Source organism: Halichoerus grypus, chromosome 10, assembly GCF_964656455.1.
Source record: "Halichoerus grypus chromosome 10, mHalGry1.hap1.1, whole genome shotgun sequence".
Taxonomy (NCBI): domain Eukaryota; kingdom Metazoa; phylum Chordata; class Mammalia; order Carnivora; family Phocidae; genus Halichoerus; species Halichoerus grypus.
This window is the reverse complement of record NC_135721.1, coordinates 10,149,716-10,161,514: the sequence shown is the minus strand read 5'-3', so window position 1 is coordinate 10,161,514 and position 11,799 is coordinate 10,149,716. Positions and strand designations below refer to the sequence as shown.

Genomic DNA, 11,799 nt, shown 5'->3' with positions numbered 1-11,799 from the left:
AGTATAGATTATTATTTTAAAATACATTTTTGTTTGATTTGGCATAACCTTCCTTTTTTATCTGAGAATCTGTTATTCCTAACTGTGGAAATGAATATACTTTTTCTTTTTACAAAGATACCATAGTCGTAGGAGGTTTTTTTTTTTTTAATTTTTAATTTTCCAAAAGGCAAATTAAAACCACGGCAACCCAATTACATACGTATACACACACATACACAGAAGTATATGCATATGTAAATAAATATACATACAATACATGTATATATACATTTGTATTTAGGTGTCAAATGTTTTTATATTTATTTATCTATTTTTAAATGTTTAGGTGTCAAATAATTTTAAATTCTCTAAACCATTTGGCTCGATGAGTTTACTGCCACCTCCGTTCTGAAATACTTCTATACTTTATACATATGAGTCTTTAAGTAAGGATTATAGTATATATAATTTTTGAGAAAATATTCTAATCCTGATAGAATATTAAGTAACATTTAAGTGACTTGTGCCATACTGGCTATTTATTGCTATGATGATTACTTAAATGGCATGTCTTTTAAGATACTGAGTTATGTCCTATGAGTAGAATCATTTCTCCTATTTTTTTCCTAAGAAAAAAATTCTACCAAGATTTTAGAATTCATTGTGATTCATAGTTTCTGTGTCTATGGAAATATTTTGAGCACGCTCTCTTCTCTAACACAAACACCTCATGAATTGATCTGCCATATTATGTGTCAGAGCAAATGGCCCGCTGCTCTCAGAAAACAGGGCAATTCCCATTACAGCCTCTACTCTAAACTTTTTTGTCTTCATGGGCAATTTAAAGAATGTGACTTAGGAATTACATCTATTCTTTTCTGACAGTATAAACCCAATTACTTAAATATCTAACTTGTATCTATTGATCTCTATTGAAATCCCTTTGTCCTCAAAAACCTTTGAGGAATTCTCTAAAACTGTACAGGTGTTTGTTCTGAAAGTAAAAAAATGGAAACCCTGGGGAGCTCCTGTGTACAAGTGTAGTTCTGACACAGTCCATCCATTTGCACCTATAAAATCCCATAAATTGGTTTATTTCATGTTCACGATTTTATGTCTTTTACAAGCCTTTTAGTGAAGTTGTTTTTATTTCTGGTGTTGACTGATATATAAAATGATGTATAAAATGAATTATGGACATCACAAAGAAAATTCATATCAGAATCAAGATTTATATATACTTATGGTATTGATATATATAGTGGAACTGCCTGAGATGATATTGATAGAGACAGTTGCCAAATATTTTTATCAAAGCACAATTAAGGATCTTCAAAGAATAATGAATAACGGGCAAAGTACTAAGACAATGAAGAGAAGGAAATGCTTCTTATTTTTTAAAATATATGAGTAAATGAAATTTTATAAACCTCTAGACTTCGTAGCTTCAAATTGATGTAAGACAAATCTTAAATTATTGAAAGACAGTTTATTAAATTACTTAGGAAAAGAAGAGCTGATTTCCAAGTAGTAACATTATTTCAGTAGTTTAAGTTCCTATGAGACAATATTTTTTCTCTCTTTTGATGAGGTCACTGGCTTAGTAAAGCATGGCTGGAGGAAACTTGATTACAGGTGATTCACATGGAGCAGACTTCAAATTGTGGGTTAATCAGTATGATTCACTGGTGTGATATGGCTGTCAACAAAAATTTAATGTTATTGTAAGTTCATTACGAGAAATAAACTGTCTGGAACAAGTGCAATAATACTCTGCTCTATTCAGAACTGGCAAAGTCACAAGGGGTGTTGTATTCTCTTCTGACTTCCATGTGTTGCAAGTAAAATTAAGGGAACAGATGTGTTATTAGCTGAGTGACCAAAGGGGTGAGAGGAATTGAAATTATATCAAACAAAGGGGACAAGGGGTTTTGTAGCTTTCAAGAATGCCCAATATATCTGTTTGGATCAGGGATGATTGCACTTGGGATTTAGTTTTCACTACACAGAATTAAGTTTATTTTTGCTATCTGCTTAATTTTTTGGATTTTTTTTTTTTCTGTAGACATAGGAGTTTCCCTACAGTTGTTTGAATGCCTGATCTTTCCCTGTGTATTTTAAATGCATTTTAGATTTTAAATTTCTGTATGTGGAGACACTTCCAACTAGATCATAGCCTATTTCATTCAGTTATTTGTCCACTTCTAAAACATTTTACTAAACTATTTTATTTAATGTGGCCTGATAGTATTTATTGATCTGAAAGGTTGTGCTCATCCTCAGTAATCTTGTTTAAAAAACAATTTTGACTATTAACATCGGTCACCATCATCAATTTCCTACACTTCCCCAGAAATTAAAGAAGTAGACAGTTCTGGTATAAAGTGTGGTTAATTGAAGCACAGGCTTGATGGCATTTAATTCTGTTAATTTTACTTTGTGATCTTTGGCTATTCCCTAACCTACCTGAAACTTTTAAAAATGTGAAGAATCATAATAATACCTATTCCATACAGTTACCTGGAGAATTTTAGGATATGCTATATGTAAGGCAGTTTGTGTAGTGCATTACACCAGGAATATACTAAACAGATTATTACTATATTATTTTTCCTGATAAATATTAGAAATAAGCCTTAGAATTTTGGAGTTTTGAAAGTAGTCGTATTAGTTTTCTAGGCTTGCCATAACAAAAGACCATAGACTGGGTGGCTTAACTGACAGAAATTTATTTTCTCACAGTCCTGGAAGCCGGAGGTCCAAGATAAACAGTGTCGTCAGGGTTGGTTTCTTCTGAGGCCTTTTTACTTGGCTTACAGATGGCCACATTCTCCCTGTGTCTTCATATGGTCTTCTCGCTCTATGTGTCTGTGTCCTCATTTCCTCAGGAAACCGGTCATATTGGATTAGAGCCAGCCCCTATGACCTCATGTTACCTTAATTACCTCTTTAAGGACCGTACCTCCAAGTGAAGTCACATTCTGAGGTATGGTCAGGGGGAGGTTAGAACGTCACCATAAATTTTGGAGGGAAACAGTTGAGCTGCTAAGAGTAATTGTGTCAAATTCACTTTAGAAAACTCTGCAGTAGTGAATTTTCCCATCAGGAAATATGTACTATCATGTTGATTGCCACAGCATCCTACACATGGAAGGGACCTAAATATCCATGAGTGCTCAGGTGGACAAAGAAAATCTGGTATATGCTTACAATGGAAAAGCTTAAGCTAAGATTTCAAGAAATGAATAAAACCCTGTCACAGGAAGTGGCTGCTATAAGACTTCAGGTCAAAACAGAAACAGATGGTTTTGAGACTCCATGAAGGTCTAGTAAGTCCTTGACTGGTCCTTCAAAGACAGCTTAAACTTAGAGCTGTGAAGGCAGAGAGTGGTGGCCTGGGGAATGACATCACCTATTTTCTTGCTTAACTGAAATGGGAGAGTGACAGATTTATAATTCCCACAAGAAGGAAGTCAGAAGCAATGGTCTAAAGACTTGACTGGGAAGACACTTTTGACAACAGAGATCAGTGTCCTTAAATTTTTAATGAAGTAAATATTTTTCTACTTTTTACCCTCAGGAGGTTTTGAAAACTCTTTTATAGATAATCTTCCCAAGATTATTTAAGTGTCGATACATCATAAATGATACAGAAGTGCTTTCAATTCTGGAGTCAGGGAATCATGTATAGTTTATTTTGTTTTGTTTTTGGAGCTGTAATCCTTTTTATTTTCTTATTTTATTTCCTATTTATTTTATTTTATTGATGTTATTTTAAAATCAAGCATAAAACAAACATCAGTTGTTAAACACTAACATGTTCAAAGTACATCATTTGTGCAAGAGAAGGACTAAAAACAAAAATGTGTTTCCAGAGATCCGAACAAAGTGTCAGGGCCTCGCCTCGCACAGCCTTCCGATGGTGCCACTTCATAATTGCTGGCTCTAAACAAGGTTGCAGAATTCTTTGCCAGGTATTTTAGGAAATCATGAAGATAATTCAGTAATAACACGAGGTTCTTCTCACCCAGAGCTGTGTAGGCCAATATCGCTCTAGTTCGTAAAAATAATCTCAGTAGATGTGGTGCCCAATACACCTGGTCATGGGTGCATCCAGATGGTTTGCGAGAGTCTCCGTGTCCCGGGGTCTCTCAAATTTGTAGAGTAGCTGAGTGCCCAAAAGTACTTTGAAGTATTCCTTTATCCCTGCCACAGCCTCATTAACTGCATACTCCTTATTATCTGTGTTTTCCTGAGATTTCTTGTATTGTACGTAGAATGGAGTCCACGTTTTTCTTGGCAGGAAGATAAAAGACCTGTTGCTGCCTGGTATTTAAGTCCTAATCTTCAACAAACCACGGTTTTAGTTCTTTAAGAATCTTTACTTTAATTCTGTTCATGAATAACTTCCTCAGTGTCAACAGTAGGATCCACTGGGGCCCTTTACTTGTGAGGAGGCGGAGCTGTCTCCCTGGTCTGCCACCATCTGCATTTCCAGGTATTTTCTGTTTGTTCTTTTTGGCTTTCAGTTCAACATTTTTCTATTGGCAGAACAGACATCATCTTTTCTGGGGCAGCCCCCCTCATCTTCCTCTCTGCATATTGCTCCTGACTGGCTATCTGAAGTTCACACTGTTTCTGCAGATTGGTATCCACATATTTGAGTATTCTGCTTTCTAGAACCCGTTCAATCCCAATTTTTATTCCAACCACTGTAATGTAAAAAGTATTTCACTTGTTTGTCCTTTATGGCAACCTTTACATAAATGTTGTATAGTTTATTTTGTAAACTGTTTTGCTTGTAACTCTATCATCTGTATTCTTTGTCAGCCACAGTTCTTACTACATTTCCCTTATACCATATGCGTCAGTCTTACAGAAATGCACTAAAAGTCTGAATGGACTCTGCTTTCTCCCAGTTATTTCCATATGCATGTGCTCTTCACTGTAGGAATGCCCTTTACCCATGCACTGGCTGGCTAATTTCTCATCCTGCAAGATTTGGTTCAGTCACAGCATTCACAAGGGTGCTTCCCCTGATCGTGCACTAACCAGAGTTTGGTTCTTTCCCTATGCAACCATTTCCCATGTTTCCTGCTTTCATAGTGCTTATCCATAATGCTTACCCAATGCTCTAAAATTCTGGTTTATTTGTCTATTATTATAATAGACTATGAACTGTTTCAGAATAAGAACCATGGTTTCTAAATGTTTCCATCTTTTGCAATAATGTAACACCTGGAAGATTATAGCTAATTAATGAAAGCTTGTTAAAAGAATAAAAGAATGAGTAAACATAACATGAACATAACATACACTAATACCCAACTACATACATCAAGAGGAAACTGTCCAAAGCCAAGTTCAGAGGGGTATGATCCTAAAACTGCATCGCCTTACTACCCTTCCTTTACTGTCAATGTCATTGGAAATAAATCTGATTCTCAGTGTTGAGTATGAAATGATAAATGATAAAGCAAATCTCTGAGCTCTTGCAGTCAGAGGAGATGCTCAATGATACCGTACATGAAGGAAAAACCATTTCTATTTCGCCATAGCAAAGGAAACCATTTTCAGCTCAAACATCATCAACAAGAAAGTTAGTTTCATCCAAAGGAACAAATTATAGTAACACTTTCACAACAAAAGCAGATGGCCGACTGCAAAACACAGAGGCTGACCACAGAAGTGGGAGTCAGAGAACAAAGAGTACTTCAATTGGAAAGAAACAAGACAGAAAGCTACAGGGCACCCTAGAGGCCAAACACGTGACACTTATTAACACATGAACTAATGGGTGGCCTTTAAAAAAAAAAAACACATTTAAAGGACGAAGGCCGATTACTTCAAGTGAACTTGAAAAGTATAATAAAAATTTCAGAATTATCTTCATTGAAATTGAGCCAGCGATGGAAATTATTAGGCATACCCAAAAGAGAAAGAGATATGGCCAGCAATTCAGTCACTATAAACCAATGTCCCAGCAGGTGGGGCTGTTTTGTGGAGTAGTGAAAAGAATTCTAAAATTCATCTTCAAGGGAAAGTATGAGAATAATCAGAGAATTTTTGCAAAAAAAAAATAAGATAAACTGCAAAAGTGAAACAATGCATCGTATATTTTAAAATGATAATATTGGGGTGCCTGGGTGGCTCAGTTGGTTAAGCGACTGCCTTCGGCTCAGGTCATGATCCTAGAGTCCCGGGATCAAGTCCCACATCAGGCTCCCTGCTCAGCGGGGAGTCTGCTTCTCCCTCTGACCCTCCCCCCTCTCGTGCTCTCTCTCTCTCTCTCTCTCATTGTCTCTCTCAAATAAATAAAATCTTTAAAAAAAAATAAAAAAAATAAAATGATAATACTGATACACAAAGATTGATGGGAATAGAATAAGATCAATATTTATATGTTAATATATTAAAGGAGTGGAATCTTAAGTCAGTAATTACTAATCAAGTGATGGCAGAGTAAAGGCATTCAATTCTGTTCTATTCCCTGAAACTCACTGAAATCAGGGCAACAATAACACCAACAAAAAAAGAGCATTTCAAATTCAGTAAGAATTTTAGCTATGAAGTAATTGCAACCTCAGATCACTAGTTAAGGCTTCTCAAAGTATTATTATTTTACTAAAATTCTTATCTCATCTTCTTTTTACTTTGGTTTGTGGCATAATAGTTAATACAGTTGATGCTCCAGAGTATCTGTGCTTTCAGCGTCTTTCCCTTGATTTGTCATATCTCTCTGTCTCTCGTTCACTGTCTCTTTCTTTCTTTATCTCTGTCTTTTACACCCACACACACCCACACCACACATACCCATACTTCCACCCCCCCACGCACATTCCCCACCCCCACCCACGTACCCACAGCCACAGAGCCATCCCTTCATTCAGCTAATACTCACTAAGTCATTTACAGGGCAGCACTCCTCTTTAGGAACCATCATGTCTCTTTACAACATCATCTCGGTTCTAAGTATACATTTATACCAGACAGTTGTGTTGTTGTCATTATTGTTCGAGTTGTTGTACGGTTATTCTTTGTTTCATGATCTTGCCTGCTCTCCTGTTTTCTTCAAGTTAAGTTCAGGGAGTCAATTTTTGTTGGGTCCTTTCTGCCTTTAAGATGCTGATTTACCCTTTTGATATTTTCTAGATGAGTAGAAAATAGGCTTATAAGCTGAACTTCTCTGGATTCTTAGTTTTTCAAGGTAATGTGACTAGGAGGAGGGTCTTCTCTACTAGTTATATTAGAGGTAGCATTTGAGCTTTCAGGGTGGTCCCTCTGTTGGCATGGAGGGAGGGGGAGGCGGAGAGGGAGAGGCAGGGGAGGTGGAGTGGGAGAGGCCAGGGAATAAGGGAGCGAGAGATTTATTTTAAGGAATTGGTTTATATGATTTTGGGGAAGTGATAAATCCAGAATTTACAGGTCAAACAGGCTAGAAACTCAGGAAGAGTCGATGCCACTGCTGGAATTTGGAAGCACGGTGGAGACAGAACCCTCTCTTCCTTGGGGTCCTTCAGTCTTTTTCTCTATGGCCTTCAAATGGTTAGATGAGGCCCATGTACATATGGAGGATAATCAGACTACGTGTTAATCTCATGTAAAAAATATCTTCACAGCAGCATCTAGACTGGTATTTGACCAAATGTGTGGGTACCATGGACTAGGACTAGCCAAGTTGACACATAAAATTTACCATCACAGTGATTCATCAGTCCCCATTTCTCTGTCCCTTTTCTTTCCCCAAACAACGAGCAAATAGTGGCGTACAGAAGCACACCCACCCCCAGCCATTATTTATTTGAAAGAATTTGAAATCTTCCTTGTTCAAATTTGTATGCCTTTGCTTTATTTCTAAGAACCTATTAAAATATCTGAAATTCTATTTTTATCATACAATTATTTAATGATTTTGAGGCTTATTCTTTTATTAACTTTTTTAAAATGTATTTGTTTGAGAGAGAGAGAGTGCGAGCATGCCCGCGTGAGCTAGGGGGAGGGGCAGAGAGAGAGGGAAAAGCAGACTTCCCACGGAGCGTGGAGTCCTGTGTAGGGCTCATCTCAGGAGTCTGAGATCATGACCTGAGGGGAAATCAAGAGTTGGACTCGACTGAGCCACCCAGGCACCCCTTGTATTAACTTTTGTATCTACTAATGATAATATTACTTTGTGTGTTTTCTATTTTAATGTGAAATGTGCATTTTTGTGGATATTTATATATGGAAATTACTTGAATTATTTGACCTCTGATGACAATTCCTCCTGAAAAAAATTTCTCTTTGCTTCTACAGGTTTCCACAATCACTATAGATCCATGAGTTAGAATTTTCAAATAAATTAGCATCTTGCAGCTCTTTGGGTTACCGAAGTAATTTCTGTTGGGTGATAAACCTACCTTAGGGCTGGGGCGTGGTTGCAAAAATCTCAGAAAAAAATCAATATTTGTTTTTCCTCTCTGCTCGGAGCCTAAGTATCCGAAAGGATTTCTCACATCAAGGCAATGATACAGTTATTGCTAATTTTCTCTCCAGGGTAATTGCTTCTTTCCCTACTATGTCATGCATGGATGAAAGAAATGTGCTTATTTGTTGATTTTATTTTTTGGTTATTATCAGGGAAGGTGTCAGTGTAGTCAACTGGGTAAATTAAGTATATAAGTTATTTAAGTATGATTTTCAGTTTATCACATTTTTCCTTATTTTTTAAAAATCACTACTCTATTGGAAATGTCTTGTTTCTATTGAAGTATTGTTAAGTTATGAATTCTCGTGTTTTGAATTCATACTGTCAGGGGATTTTTCTATTTGATTAAGTATTTCAAAAAACACATCTTTTGGGTATTTTGAGTACAGTTGACCTTCAAACAATGCAGGGTTTAGGGTTAACCCTAACCCTGCAGAGTTGAAAGTCCACACATAATTTTTGATTTCCCCAAAACTTAACCACTAATAGCATATTGTTGAAGGGAAGCCTTACCAAGAATTTGAAATGAGCTCTTCATAAATAAGCATTGAATGCAATTAAATTAATTTGGGATTGGCACTAAAAAATATTAAAATACATATGTGCCTATTTTATTCTGAGAACTTGATATCTCCTATCAAGTGATTCCAGTATCATGACTCCTTATTGGGATTTCTGGCTCCATGAAGTTGCAGTTTAGGGAATTGTTTGGAAACATAGAAAATTATAGCCTCTAGGCTTGACCCTATTCATAAACCCTCTCCTCTTGGAATCTAGGACACAGAGTTCAAAAGTTGGAAGTCACTTGAAAACAAATCTGTAGTTTTGGGTGGAGCTCACGAATGCACAGATTTCGGATTAATAAATATCTTGACAAGGAAAATTTGAAGTTTTCCTTGATAACATGGATTCCTATTGGGCAGCACAAGTTGCTTCTCAAGGCTTAACCTGAATCCTTCTTGCTAAAATGCTAGCTCACTTCCTCAGTTAACAGAAAAGGCCACTGCTCATTGTTCCACAGGCCATATTTCCTCTCCTTAAAGATTAGGTGTCCATTCAACCTTCTTTCTTTCGAGCTATAATGAACCTCGTTTTTCTCTCTTTCTCTCCTGGAGACAGTTCCCTGACTTTTCATCACTCGGTTTGTTCCTCTGTGGCCTCTTGCTCAGACCCCTGTATTCCTCTGCTTGTCAGGGTGTCTGAGTATCCGGAAGCTACCCACGGTTGCCCTATCCTTTTTATCCTGACGTGGCACCCATAGCGATCAACTCTGCAAGAATCTGTATTCTCCTGCAGGTTTCTACAAGGAAGCAAAAGGCCTTTTTCCTCTGACAAGTGAACACTATAGATTTTATACATTTTATCAAATTCACAACATGTCTGCAGAAGGTCCCTTGATAAACAGTGTGTCACCTCAGCTGGGAACCTCACGCTAGGGGAAACACAGTGGCCTCCAGTGACAGTTCTTTTCTGCTTCCTAAAACTGTCGACCTTCTCTAAATATTTCATTTCTTTTTAGGAAAAATGCAGGGATGTTGTTAAACGTAACTCACTTCTTTTAAAAGTTTAGACTCTCTGGCTTGTCAGCAGAACACAGCTCCAGTGGGCCCTGCATACGAAATCACTAGCAGGATAATCCTACAGGATGACGACTTCTATGGGTCAATGACAAAGCACTGCAATAATAGTTTGCTACAGAGGTATATTTTACCATCCAATGACCTAACAAATTCTAACCCACCAAGCTTAAAACAAGATGAAATAAAACATAAAATGTTCTTGTTCTGCAGAACTGGGCATGTCAATTTCTTGTGGCTTTTTTGGAAAAGTACTACATTTCAGATGGCTCTTCTCAGGGAGTTAGGTAAAGATAATTCATAAGAAAATATTCATTAATAGCTGTGTGTTATTAAAAAGCTGTCCAAGTTCTTTTTTTCCCGTCATGGTCTGAGAAGATTTTATTTAAAGCCTTAAGCACGATAAATTAATGTTCTGTTCATCCCTTCTGCTGTCTTCACTTGTTTATTAATTAGCATAATCTTCTAACATTTAGCAAGATAAAGCCTGCTGAACACTGGGGAGATACACTTAGAAAAGAAATACAAAAGCTGGTGAGAATCCTACCTCATAGCCAGGCTCCTCTCTTTATTAATTTTAATCAAAGGAGGTTTGACCGTAAACACATCATCACTTTATATTTGCATGTAATGCTTCCTCATTAGCAACAAGAGAGAGACTGAGGATATGGGTGATAAATATGCATGGCCTAAATTTATTGTGGTATCTTCCAGTAAAAGAGAAAGTGGGAACTTTGAAGATGTTTCAGGACAAAATGTAATTCGTGGGTCACCATGGCCAGGGGATAGCAGACACAGCACAGGCTCTCCATCTTCTCAGAGTTCCTGCTAAACCTGCCTATTCTGTTCACAAACATGTCAGCCATCATGATACGTCAGTCACTAGACGTAAAAGTGACACACTCTGCCATCTGGAAGCATTGTGTGGTAAGGGCATACAGACATTAGTTAAATAAACATGCAAAAATATTTAACTAAACCTATGAGAATTATTTAAAATGATAAAAGCAAGAGCAATACCAAATTTAATCTGGGAAGGTTTTCCTGAGATAACGCTTACTTTGAAAGTCTAACAAGGTGAAAACTAGAGAGAATATTTTTGGTTTTGTTTGTTAGTTTGTCTTTTGGTTGAATATTTGATGATTATATGAAAAACAGTTATTTTCAAATAGTGTTCTGTATTAAAAAAGAAACTGAGTTTTTAAATCTTCTTCCATAGAAAACACTTACTATGGAAGATAACTTTTAAGGGCAATCATTTCTACAAATTGCATCGAGTTTATTAGTAACTTCAAAGTAATGTTTCAATGATACGGGTTTATAGATTTCAAAACTCTTCCCTTGACAATATAAAGATTTCCAATAAGAATGTACGTACAGGGGCTCCCTGGTGGCTCAGTCGGTTGAACGTCTGACTCTTGATTTCGGCTCAGCTCATGATCTCAGGGTCCTGGGATTGAGCGCTCAGTGGGGAGTCTGCTTGAGATTCTCTCTCTCTCTTTCCCTCTGCCCCTCCCCCCCACTCACACACTCTCTCTCTAAAATAAATAAATAAATAAATCTTTAAAAAAGAAGCGTGTAAGTACAGACACGCAAAAACATACAACACTCCCTTGTCAATGGGAAAATTTCTCTTTAAATGTACATATTGAGCAAAAACACAGAATGATCAAAACCTCAATGAGATACCACCTCACACCAGTCAGAATGGCTAAAATTAACAAGTCAGGAAATGACAGATGTTGGCGGGGATGCGGAGAAAGGGGAACCCTCCTA

At 36.9% G+C, this 11,799-nt stretch overlaps 1 pseudogene; it reads right to left on the bottom strand.

Moving 5' to 3' along the window:
- Window positions 1-3,833: 3,833 nt before the first annotated feature.
- Window positions 3,834-6,922, bottom strand: LOC118521538 (mortality factor 4-like protein 1 pseudogene; annotated as a pseudogene).
- Between the last annotated feature and the right edge of the window lie 4,877 nt (window positions 6,923-11,799).